Source organism: Schistocerca americana, chromosome 7, assembly GCF_021461395.2.
Source record: "Schistocerca americana isolate TAMUIC-IGC-003095 chromosome 7, iqSchAmer2.1, whole genome shotgun sequence".
NCBI classification, from domain to species: Eukaryota; Metazoa; Arthropoda; class Insecta; order Orthoptera; family Acrididae; genus Schistocerca; species Schistocerca americana.
The window spans coordinates 243,562,378-243,576,409 of record NC_060125.1 but is presented as its reverse complement, the minus strand read 5'-3'; positions in this window follow the sequence as shown (position 1 = coordinate 243,576,409).

The following is a 14,032-nucleotide window of genomic DNA, read 5'->3' as shown; positions in this document are numbered from 1 at the left end:
TTGATACTTCGTGAGTTGCGTATAGGGGCTGGACAGCATTGCCCATTGCCCCACCCTATAATTCCTTTCCGCTTTACCGCGTCTTCCTGCCTTTCCAAAGCTTTTGTATTTGCCTTTTGTACTCGTTTCCAAACATCCCGAATTGTTCTTGCGAATTGACGTACAGATTTACCAGGCCTTCCTTATTGTAGCTTCACTAAATCAAACGGTGAGGGCATTTTTCGCCCGTACACTATCTCATATGTAGACAAACCGGTATTTGTATGGACTTTTGCATTGTATGCGCATACAATATGCTTCAAATACTCGTACCACTGATGGTGATGAGAATCCACATAAAAACTCAGCATCTTCCCGATTGTTATGTGTACCCATTTTGTCCTTCCGTTGGCCTGTGGATGCAACGCGCTCGTCCTCAACTTCTTTACATTCAACAATTTACACAGCTCCTTCATTAAATCCGACATGAAGTTGGTCCCTTGGTCAGTAAATATTATCTCTGGTACACGAAACTTCAAAATCCAGTTATTTACTAACGCTTGCGCGACCATTGCTGCCTGTTGATTTGGCATAGCCACCATCTCCACATACCTTGAAAAATGGTCTGTTATTGTTAGAACGAATCTGTTCCCAGATGGTGTTCGCCTAAATGGTCCTAAGACATCAATCCCCAGGAAAGAGAATGGACATGTAGCTTCCGGTAATCGTTATAGCTGTATCTGTTTCCGACTCAAATCTGCTCTCTGCGCACATGGTATGCAATTCTTATCATACTGATCCACATCTCCTTTCCTACCTCTCCACCAATACCTCTCCGCCACTCTCCTATTCGTCGCTCTACACCCTCCATGGCCGGATAACGTGTGATCATGTGCTTCCTTTAAAACCTCGTCCCTCAGTTTCGCTGGCACTACTACCCTTGGCCCTAACTTCGTTTCCCTGCACAGAAGACCGTCGTACAAATTAAACTGTGGCTGTATGCGATACAATTTACAATCGTTGTCCGCGTCCTGTAATTTTTGCCATACTGTTAGGTCATAACCTATAACTTCTACTTTTGCCACCTTCCTACTTAGTGCATCCGCATTACGGTGCTTCTTCCCAGCCTTGTGCCAACCTCGTATTTGTACGCACTCCGTCCTTACTGATAATATGACCCAAATATTTTACTTCTTCTAAAGCAAAATGACACTTCTCCATGCTCAACGTCAAACTAGCTGCTTTTAACCTCATAAAGACTTCTCTTAAACGCTGTCTATGTTGGTCCATACTACTTGAAAACACTATAATGTCATCCAAATAGACAAGACACTGCCGTGGTTTCAAACCTCTCAATACACTGTCTAGCAACCTCTGAAAGGTTGTCTGAACGTTTTTCAAACCGAATGGCATTCTAATGTACTGGTTATGGCCTCCAGGTGTAGAGAAAGCAGTTTCTGGATGATCCTCTGGGGCCAGCTCTAACTGATGATAACCACTTGTCAAATCCATCGTAGAAAAGTACTGGCGCTGTCCTAAGTGATCCAAAGTCTCCGATATATTGGGAATGGGGTATGCGCCCGTTACTTTCTTATTATTGAGGTATCGGTAGTCACAACAGAACCTGTATTTCTTAGTTAGTTTAAGTTAGATTAAGTAGTGTAGGGACCGATGACCTCAGAAGTTTGTTCTCATAAGGCCTTACCACAAATTTCCAGTTTTACTAGGATTTTTTTATGTTATGCTAATTTGCCTTTCATAAATAATTAAACTTGTCGTACGTACCAGCAGTAATGTTTTAATTGCCTATTCACTGCAGCTGTAAACAGTTTCTAGCATGCTTTGTATAAGCAGCCTGCAGTTGCTGCTCATATACAATGATAGCTGAAGGCTTTCTCTCATTGTGGGATTCATGGAACACGATGAATTGGATGAATGAACGTGGCTCATATTATAGAGGTTACATTGCAAAATATAAATCCAGGAATTACATCATCACGTGGAACTTAGGCTAACAAGTCTTACTAAAGTAAAGAGGAAAGTGAATGAAACTTTTTTGGTATGCAGAAAGTAGGGAAGAAATGATATGGTCCTAGATAGTGCATGCAGTTATGGTGGGAGTGCATATTAATAGCCGTTTTCTCCATTAAGTGTGTAGTTCCACATCATTTTCACAGTATATCCGATATATATTATAAATGCGAAAGTTTGCGTGTAAAAGTGTTTGTTACTCATTCCCACAGAAACGACTGGACGGATTTGAAAGAAATTTGGAATGGAATTAGCTTATACTGTGAATTAACGAACAGCCTATTTTTAAAAGTGTGTCTTACAAGATATTTATTGATTTTAAGAATATAATACGAAATGCGGAACAATAACTTTCAAAAAACTCTATTTACCTGTTAGTATGCTGTATGGTATTTGTGGAAATATTTTTAACGCTTAAACACAATTCAACATAATTAATACAATACTTACACAACTCTCAGTGTTTAATCCATCCTTCTATTGAAGTTCGTTGCATTTTAGCCGCTGAGCATCAGGCATATCTTATAGGTTCTGAGACGGTTGAAGACTCAAAACGACGGTGTCCTTAAAATGCTGTACGATGGAGAAACGTCGTGCCTTTACACATAAAACGGGGTAGGCTTTTAGTGAAGCTGGATTAGATTGTGACATGCGAAGGGTATTCGCTGGTAACAAGCACACATGTGAGGGCAGATGACGTTATTACACGTACATATGTTATGAAATTTGCGCTGCAGCAAACTATAAATTCCTTATTTCCTTTCTTCATCGAGTTAGTATGTTTGATAGTCCTTCGCGGTGAAACAGCTGGACGGATTTGGATGAACTTTGGAATAGAGATAGATTATGCCCTGAATTAAGACATAGGCTACATTTTATCACGAAAAAAATCACTGGTCCCGTGGGATGGTCAACGTGATTACTATTCCTGTGGGAAGGGCAACATGACTGGAAAGTCATCCATGAAATTTAACTATCAAATAAATGCATCAAGTTTAGCGTAGAGATTAGGTTTTAGCAGCTTTAACAAATGAAATAAGTATGTATATAAATCGAGGAGAGCAGAAATATTACTGCAGGATAAAATCATTAAATGTAACGTAAGCGTATGAAAATATTTCATAGCATGTAGAATGTTTTGGGATCACCTGGTGAGGTGACCACCTACGCATCAATCGATACAGTGACGACAATAGACGGCGATACTACCTACCCAGTGAAGTTTCTAAACTCATTAGAGCTGTCGGGTGTGCCGTTCCACAAGTTGGAGCTGAAGGTAGGTGTGCCTGTCATACTGAGGCACCAAGATTGCGAACTGGCGCTATAAATAAGAGTCAAGGGACAAACGTTAAAGGAGACAGGCATTTATCTGCGTTCACCATGTCTTCCGGACGGACAGCTCTACATTCGCTGCTTGCGTGTATCGAGAGACAGAAATCTCTACATATACGCAGCGAACAAGAAGTCTCGGACCGTTCTATACAGAGACGTATTACAATAGTTTTCTTGCTCTCCATACACGCGAAGACAATTATCATACTTTCTCTGCTAGGCATATTGCAGACAGTCATGAAATTATTTACTCCCTTTCGGTGCATATTTTCATATTCCCTACTCGGTTGCGTAAAAACTTTTTACTTAAGCAAACGAGTGAACTGTGAGCAACATGTATACTGTCAGCTTCTCTCATCGTCTCAAAATATGTCGAATTTTTATTTGATTCTACGCCGTTTTTTGAGCCCCAAATAGCTAGCACCTCAGTACCTCCAAGAGATAACTTTTGTGATGGTGTATAAGTGTAGTTAGTGAATTTCGGCATTAATATTTCTTTATAATAACAGCTTAAACGCGGGAAGCATCGTATGGTGCAAATAATTTTTCATAAAAAAAGCCTATTATGTCGTGGATTGCGTAGGAACATCCAAGAACGTCGCTCTCGCACACACGAGCGCGCGCATATGCGTATGTATGTATGTATGTATGTGTGTGTGTGTGTGTGTGTGTGTGTGTGACAGTGAAATTTATTCAAATAAAATTCTATTTCTCACCTTTAGCGTTATGACGGATCTCTTAATGATTGCCATAGGTTACAAGTTGATTGTCCTAGCCACAGCGCTGTTACACAGCCCTACAAATTGTCAAAGATACGGCACTGCGCCGGCCGCGGTGGTCTCGCGGTTCTAGGCGCGCAGTCCGGAACCGTGCGACTGCTACGGTCGCAGGTTCGAATCCTGCCTCGGGCGTGGATGTGTGTGATGTCCTTAGGTTAGGTAGGTTTAAGTAGTTCTAAGTTCTAGGGGACTGATGACCACAGCAGTTGAGTCCCATAGTGCTCAGAGCCATTTTACGGCACTGCACTGACTTATTAGCTTTGTGCTGTATGAACTGAAAATTGTTCACTAGGTACTTCTCAGCCAGCCACAGGGTCTTGGCCAGTTATGAGTGACGTCACACGAGAGGTCCATGGCCTTCTTGTTACGTGTCGTTAGGTGCATAAGAAAAGTTCTTTCAAATATCGCCACTAACTACACATAAAAACCCAAAACTAACTAAAAAATTAAATGTTTCTTTTATATATTGTAGTAAACTCAACAGAAAAACAGAACCTCACACATTGAAGCCAATACGTAAAAATGGCATAGTACAAAGAGAAAACGCACTTATACATGAGAATCATTTCCCGAAGCGCTTCGAGTGAAATATCAATAAAACAAAATCGTGACTGGTAGCAGGAAAATTATTTATAAACAAACCCATTGTTTTCACAGTTGCAAGCTTTCAAAACATCATTTATAATGGACAAAATCAGCCTGTAGTATATTGTTTTATTAAGTTTTACTCGGACAAAATTAGCGAAATTTCAAAGCAAAGTATTTGGCAAGTAAGTATTCTTTAATTTGCTCTAACTCTGTTTTATAAATTTTATGAAGTTACTTGCCTGTTTATAAATCCCATTACTGTGGAACCAGGGAACGGTTAGAAAATTTTACTACTAACAGAGATAGGGAACTGGACGATAGGTATAAAAAATTTGACTATATCTGCTGTAGGATGTTGACGTGCAGCGAAGGGCAAGCGCAATCCAGTACCTTGCGGTGACGGCTAACTGTTAACAACGCCCTTTGATATGTTCCGCGCCGCGTCATATCTAACCTTTCCAATGCTGTCTGCAAAGTAATTCTCTTCCCCTCAAAGCTGTGAGGGCTCATTAAGCATCCACAGACTTTTAATGACAGACCCAACATGTACGCAAAGCTGTACCAGAAACAGAAAACTAATTAGGCATGCACGTCTTCAATTCCAAACGCAATTAGTGCTTAGAGCCATTTGAACAGAAAGATGCTCTTTTTTTTTTAATGTCGGTGGAAAATTAAAAAGAAGAAAAACTATATACGGGGTGTAACGGGTATAAGTGCAAATATTTCTACTGGTGAGTGGGGACGGTGTACTGCACAATATTACATCATTATTTACGTAATTTGCAGATTAATATTTACATCTATTACAAGTCGCACGTTTTTAATTTGGCTAGTACCTCCAAATATATGTGGTAAGAGCCAGCCATTTTCCCCAGAGCAGCAGGTCAGGTGTTGAAGTATGGTCGCAAGGATGCAAAATATTAGTCAACAAGACAGGCATACTCCGCTTAGTCGTGCAGTTATAGCCATACAGAAAACATCGAGTCCTAAAGTTGGTGACATGTTTGTGGGAAAATTGTTTGATTCAGAAAAAAAAAACATACTGATGTGTGTACATATTAAGGTACCACATGCAAAAATATCTGCAGTTATGCCTGTTACACCATATATGTATGCAGTACAAATCTAATGAAACACACCAAATATCTTAAGTATCTGGTATAATAAGAATATAGTGATCGTATGCAGCAGGCTCTCTTTCTTACTCTGTTATTCAAGACGATCAGCGAGCAAAGAAGCATTTTACTTGTAGCACATTATGGTTAGATAAATTGGACACCAACGTATAAAACTGTTACAATTTGATCGCATAGAGCAGCATATACTGACTAATGTTCTCTGAAGGTACGATAGCACATACAATGAATGCTGGAAATTTAGTTACCTTAAATATTTATATTCAATAAAAGTTTCTCCGTGGAATCAAAACACATCAGTCGCGACGCCATTAAGTGTGAATGTAGGGGGGCGTGATGAAAAGCAATGCCTCCAAATGTTTATGTAAAAACTCGTACAGCTTTTTAATTAAAACAAATGTTGTTAGCATTCTACATATTCATTCTTCATATCTACATCTTTGCAGCCTTCCGCCGCTAGACGACGCCGAATTACAGCGTGTAACATGGCAGTGTTAGCGTAACTATGTCGGCATCTAAGAAACAGCGTTCCATAGTTGAGTTTCGAATTGGAAGAGTTCGTCCGCACATGGATGAGCCACTCCTTCAGCATGACAACACCAGACCATACACGAGTGCTGCAACATCTGCAACAATCCGACGTCTTGCGTTCATTGTCATCGGTCATCCTCCATGCAGTCCGGACTTGGTTCCATCCTCATCCGTTTCCGGAACTTAAAGAACACCTTCGAAGGCTTCACTTCGATACTGGAGAAGAGGTAAAAACCGATATAACGTGGTTCCGCCAATGAAGTCAAATATTGTACAGTGACGGTATCAACATTCTGGTTTGTCGTTGCGAAATATGTGTTGGTCGCCAGAATGACTGTTAAAAAATAAATACATAGACATCAAGAGTAAAGATGTAGAATTTTAATAAAGTTTGTTTTACATAAAAACCTTTAAGAGCTTTCGCACAAAACATTCGGACGTATTACTTTTAGCACACCCTGGTAGCTACAGTTTGATTATCATACATTTTTGTTGCGAGTAGCATATTTCATTTGATGAAAATGGAACGATGGCGACTTGTTTTTCTTGCGTTCGGCCGACCTCCTTTGTTAGATAACGTAATTTTAGCAAAGACATTCCAGATCTGCCAGCAGTACGATATCAGAAACTAGGCTAGCTCACCTGAACTTTTATTCGAGAAAGACGGCGTCCAAACCCAATTCGTTGGTCGTCTTAGCTTTGCTAGGACCAGCAATATCAACTTCCGTCCCTTCACTTGTTCCGCCTGCTGTTGCTGCTGCGTCAACTGCAGCAGCAGCTGCTGCTACTTCCGCTGTTATTGCAAGAGTTTGATAATTGCAGAATTGGTCCTGGACTTGCACTTTAGTATCTGAAAAAGTCACGTGCTTGAGTAAATTCTCACTAAATGAACTTCGTTGCTAGTTTTGTGCTTTTCGTTATGAAGTGAAAGTTCCAATATCAAAATTATTATGAAATTAGAGAAATTTGGGACTAAAAGAGAGCTGTAACTAAAGACTTTCCTCCCTGTTACCGTAAAAATTGAGACTGCTTTCCCAAAGGTCAGATTATAACGGCCCAAATTCAACCATAACAGTTAGGAAACATTTAATGTCCGAGATTTATTATATAGTTCAAATTAACGTATCATGTAACAGAAGAAGCAGTGAAGTCAATGTTAATGTATACCTAGACAACAAAAATGCGAAGACACAGAGTCATGTAACACGATACGCTTGATTTCAGTGCAGTAACTTCCAAAACACAAATTTAAAGACGCGCGGGATTAGCCGACTAGGCGGCACGGCAGCTCAGCGTGTTCGGTCAGAGGGTTAGCTGCCCTCTGTAATAAAAAAAAAAAATGAGTTAATCGATCAACAACGAACTTAAACGAATGTCTTATTACGTCCGCCCCGAGCCGATGCAACGGACAAAAGCGAACAAAATGAGATTAATATTTAAAAAAAAAAAAAAAAAGAAAAGCGGTCTAAGGCGCTGCAGTCATGGACTATGCGGCTGGTCCCGGCGAAGGTTCGTGTCCTCCCTCGGGCATTGGTGTGTGTGTTTGTCTTTAGGATAATTTAGGTTAAGTAGTGTGTAAGCTTAGGGACTGATGACCTTAGCAGTTAAGTTTTTTTTTTTTTTTTTTGCAAATTTAAAACAATGTTCTTTTCACGTATACAGGCCTTAAGTACTGCATTGGTGGTCACTTTGGAATCTATCGAGGACATGAAAAAGCTAATACACACTTTCATGGCCGTTTCTGAAGCACATTAACACTTTATTTTCACTGCTTACCTTTGTAATGCTACGATTAGATACTTTTTCCACGGAGCTGCAACGCCAGTACTTGAAATTGCGGCGTGCACTAGAACGACTCACTTTTAAAAATTCCAACTTAAATCTGTTGTACAGTATTTGAAATCTGTCGCCAGTCCCAATAGTGCAGTTCTTTATTATATTATTTAACCAATTAGTTAGCTGTATTATCTTTCATGTTTTACCAAAATGGCAAAACAAGTAGTACTTCTCTACATTTATATCAATACTATAAATCTTCCATCATTAGAAAACATAGCTCAGCTTTAATGTGATCACAAAATTAGTGCACAATTCCAACACAAATCAACTGTGAAGTACTGACAGACAGGAAAGTTCCTGTTACTATAACAGCTGAATAATCTTCGCAGTCTTCAGTCAGCAGACTGCACTCTTTATACTACCCAGACAGGTCCTTACATTTATTTAGTGGATGTCAACTTTTAGCATTCCCTCCGTATTGAATAAAGCTAGGATTTCATTATGAGATCGTAGATCGAGGTTCAATACTGGCTGCTCTTCCGCAAATTCATCCATCCCGAGAGGCTTCAATAATCGTAGTTGCGTGTTCACTGCTTCTTACCGCTGAAATCATTTACAGCTGACTTACATCGACAATAGCTAGAAAGTGAGTGAATATGTTCTCCGTCTGAGTGACAGGACTAAAAAGAAAAAAAAAAGGAAAAAGCTCGAAGTAATAAATCTAAACGCGCCAAAAGCATTAATTTTCCCCCTACAAGATGGTAGAACAACACCCTGAAGCGTAATACACTTTTTGCCAGGGCGAAAGATTAACTTGTACATAACTGCATCAATTACGTAGTTACTACGCAGTTTCAAACCAGGTTTAACAATATTTCTTTTAGAATATAGATTCAATAGTGAGAGTTACTGATTAAGTCAGCTATTAAGGACCAGTTTGAAGACACTATCAGCTGAATACTGACAGTTAGCTCAACTAGGTATGCATGATAAGTATACTCTTCCTTTGAACACGAATTTCGAGTCCGTAGCTCGTGGTCGTGCGGTAGCGTTCTCGCTTCCCGCGCCCGAGTTCCCGGGTTCGATTTCCGGCGGGGTCAGGAATTTTCTCTGCCTCGTGATGACTGGGTGTTGTGTGCTATCCTTAGGTTAGTTAGGTTTAAGTAGTTCTAAGTTCTAGGGGACTGATGACCATAGATGTTAAGTCCCATAGTGCTCAGAGCCATTTGAACCATTTTTGAACGAATTTAGAATTTTAATATTCGACCTGTAATCTAAAGCAGTGTATAAACCATGAAAACAGATCATATCAGAAACAAAGTATTGGCAGTGCGTAAATTTATATCTATGAAGGTTTCGAGAATTTGCATTATCAGCTGCGAAATTTGCAATTGAACAGACATTTTAGTGAAGAAAATGATAGATTGCACTACTTTTACAAGATGTGCACTAACGTTTGTGAAAATTTCTCCACCAAATTACATAAACCACGAGTTAATTATATGAAAATACACACTATTAGTATTTCAAAATAGTACAAGATCCTCGACTTGAGAGTTCAGGAAGATAAACGTACAACTGTAGTAATCGGAGATACAGATCAACGTGTCACGAATCCAAGAGAATTTGAATTTGTTTCTGGAATTCTCCCTTCACGCAGTTTGTATGTGAAGACAAGCAAGTTGCCAGTTAATCATACTTCGGACAATCGTAGACTAAGAAAGCAGTGGTGCCCATCATATGACCAGGTAGTAGGCAAGGTGAAGTAGCTCTTTTACACTGGATGCAAAATGATGGATGGAGCACGGACGATATGAGAAGCAGCCAGGCGAAGACAAAAAGGGCATTTCTCAGTAAAGATGGATTGCAGGAATAGCATTGTGATTAACATGTTGCCGGCCGGTGTGGGCGAGCGGTTCTAGGCGCTACAGTCTGGAATCGCGCAACCGCTACGGTCGCAGGTTCCAATCTTCCCTCTGGCATAGATGTGTGTGATGTCCTTAGGTTAGTTAGGTTTAAGTAGTTCTAAGTTATAGGGGACTGATAATCTCAGAAGTCCCATAGTGCTCAGACCGATTTGAACCATTTTTTGCTGAATTAAAGGACGTTATCCACTACTGGTTTCAGACTACATGAGCATTGCATGTAACAAAGTTGAAATTCATTTCTATGTGACATCATTTTCAAGGCTTGATTACTGCACATTAGTAACCATCTACATATTAACATTAGTATACTGCGCACATCTCCGAGGTAGCGGTGAAGTGGGGATTTTCCCGTACGATCTTTTCACAAGTGCACCGTGAGTATCAGGAATCTGCTAAAACATCAAATCTCCGACATCGCTGCGGCTGGAAGAAGATCCTGCAAAAACGAGACCACCGACGACTGATGAGAATCGTTCAACGTGACAGAAGTGCTCTTTTACACTGCAGATTTCAATACAGCTGCAGATTTGAATACTGGGCCATCAACAACTGTCAGCCTCCGAACCATTCAACGAAGCCGAACGCCCATAGTTGCACCCTTGATGACTGCACGACACAAAGCTTTACGTCTCGCCTGAGCCCGGCACACCGACGTTGGAGTGTTGATGACTGGAAACATGTTGCCTGGTCGAACTAGTCTCGTTTCAAATTGTATCGAGCGGATGAACGTGTACGTGTATGGAGACAACCGCATCAATCCGTTGACCCTGCATGTCAGCAGAGGACTGTTCAAGCTGGTGGAGGCTCTGTAATGGTGCGGGACGTGTGCAGTTGGAGCGTTGTGGGACCCAAGATACGTCTAGATACGATTCTGACAGGTCACACGCAGATAAGCATCCTGGCTAGTCACCTGCATCCATTCATGTCCATTGATCATTTTGAGATTTGGGCAATTCCAGCAGGAGAATGCAATACCCCACGCGTCCATAATTGCTACAGAGTGGCTGCAGGAACACTCCTCTGATTTTAAACACTCCCGCTGGCCACGAAACTCTCCAGACATGAACATTATTGAGCCTATCTGCGATTGCCTTGCAACCTGCTGTTCAGAAGAGATCTCCGCCCCCTCGTGCTCTTACAGATTTATGGACAGCCCTGCAGGATTCATGGTGTCAGTTCCCTCCAGCACTACTTCAGACAGTCGATTCCATGGCATGTCGTGCTGCGGCACTATTGCGTGCTCGCGGGGGCCGTACACGATATTAGGCAGGTGTACCAGTTTCTTCGGCTCTTCAGTATATTTTGACTGTGACTTGTACAGCTGAGCTCGTAATGATTCATGAAGGTGCACGCGATGAGCAAAAGGCGAGTACACTTGACGGCATGTCTGTGTAGGAGCGGTCTCTTGGTTTAGCTTTCAAACCGGTAGCATTCCAGTTTTGATTTGACGGCTTATGGGAATCCACGTAAAACGAATCCAATCTAACGCGTAATACCTTTGTGCGTATCCGCGCGCTCTTGCGTTTGCATGTGTGTGTGCGTGTGATGGTCTTTATTTAAGGAAACTCACACATTTCTGTGTACTTGCACCTGCCACTGAGACTACACAGCTGTATACATCTGCAGCTACCTCTATAATCCGTAAGCTAACTTGTTCTGTGCATTTGAGTACAATTAGTCGACTACTAAAATTTCTACTTCTTCTCGTTTGACTCGAAGCTGGTGTGCGGGATGGATAATTTATTTGAGCCATCTGGGTGTACATAACAAGGAGGAAATTTTAGATACGTTACCTGGAAATCTACGGTCTACGAACCTTAGCATTGTGATGTACAGCACGTACATTTTATGAGTTGAATAATTATTTTTGTGTATGTTTCGTGCTTGCTAAAAGAACCCCTTGAGCCGTACTCCTCCCTTCTTAGAATCACTTTTAACACGTCCTATTAATCCTCTGAAAGTGTTTAACCCTGGACTAACGGGCAATATTTTAAAGTAAGTGGAACGAGAGTTACGCAAGCTACCTCCTTTGTGGATGCATCACACTCTAGTACTAATCTTCCAGTTTATCTTACCCTGCCCTCGTCCTGTCCTACAAGAACCATTATGGAACTGCGGTACCGTCCTCAACATCGCTCTGGACGGATACTCTTGATATTTTACCGTTGTAAGTGCTTCCCCGGTTACTGACCATAGAAAATGAAATGTCATGTGACGAGGGCCTCCCGTCGGGTAGACCATTCGCCTGGTGCAAGTCTTTCGATTTGAGGCTACTTCGGCGATTTGCGTGTCGATGGGGAAGAAAATGATGATGATTAGGACAAGCCAACACCCAGTCCCTGAGCGGAGAAAATCTCCGACCCAGCCGGAAATCGAACCCGGGCCCTTTGTATTGACAGTCTGTCGCGCTGGCCACTCAGGTACCGGGGGCGGGCTACTGACCATAAAATTGTCTAATCAAACAATAACGTATACATCCATCTATTCTTGCACAATACGCTATGTATGTTGAAAGTCAACTTGTAACGCCGGAAATGCATATCCTCCTATTTCCATCTATTGTACTATTTTTTTTTCCTTGTTTTGTTACCTCAAGATATGACATTTCTGTCTCTTTATATATTGTAATTGTTTTACTGTTTGTACATATATATTTATGCACTTATGTCGATGTATAATTGGTTTGTTTCGTAAATATTATTTGTATTTTTACGCTGGGTCTTGCCTAGGGAAAACTGCTATCGAACGATTACATCGATGGGTCGTGTGGAGAATCAAAGTGTGTAGGATCTTTGGTAGTGTTAACTCTGCCGCGTGGAGCGCGGGCAGAGCAAGTGGGAGTCTGGCTGGAGTAGCGAGTGGAGCAGGTGTGTTGTGTGACGCTCCCGCGAGTTGCCGCGCTTTCGGGGTTTGGCAGCATGTAATTGCGCTCGACTCGCGATGATAGTTTCTGACATGGTGTCGCGGACGGGAAGCATTAGCTGGCGCACATCAAGAGCCCGTTTCGTCTGGTGACCGTGTTGAGAAGAAGGCGCGCCAACATCCAGCTTCTGCAACAGCGACGGCCGACAATGAGTGACTGTCGCCACCTCCTCGATCGACGGCTTCAAACCTTCAATCAACCAACAAGGAAGACTGGAAGCACGTAAAGTTTTAGAACTGTATGGCAGACTTCAGCTTTTCAAATTGTTCCATTTGCCTCGCAAAATTACAGCAACTTACCATGAACCTTTGTTGCTCATTGTCCCAATTGCATTACCAAGTAGGGTCCCTTCCTTTTCCGAAATCAACCCGAGTGTCGTTGAAATTCAGATGCCAGCATTAAAGTACAATCATTCCATTTCACTGCTTTAATTTCAAAGTTCAGTTTAAGTATTCATAGCTGGCTACAATATTTAGATTACGCAAGCACAAATTAAGAGTGCGAGTTTAGTTACCGTATTTTAGCTTACCTGTGACTGCAGCTCAGCTTGGTACGTACTAAATCTTACTATTGTTAAATGTTCAGAATCATTTAATTCAAGTTCAAAGCTAAATCTCTTATTTCTAAATTGCGTAGATTCAAGTAGCTTTTGAAATGATTGTTGAGGTAGTCCAAGACTAACCGTATTTTACTGAATTTCGATGTGCTTAAGAAAGAAAGCTTCTTATTAATTTCAGTCACTAAATTAACTTTCAGTTTTCCGGTTTTATTAATTCTTTTGCTAAATTAAGTCAGTTTTCACACTACACGTGTCAACCTTCAGTTGCCACGCTCCTAGTGCTAATTATATGTGTAATTACCTTTCTTTTTCAGTTACTATAGTAATTGTCCTTAGGACTGGCGACCGTAATTTCCCCCAAATCTCAAATATCTAATTACCGCTAGTTAATTGTTAACGTAACGGCCGCACATTTACTTTCTTCATTAACTTTACCCCTTTTCAAAATTAATTTCCACCAGTTTCAT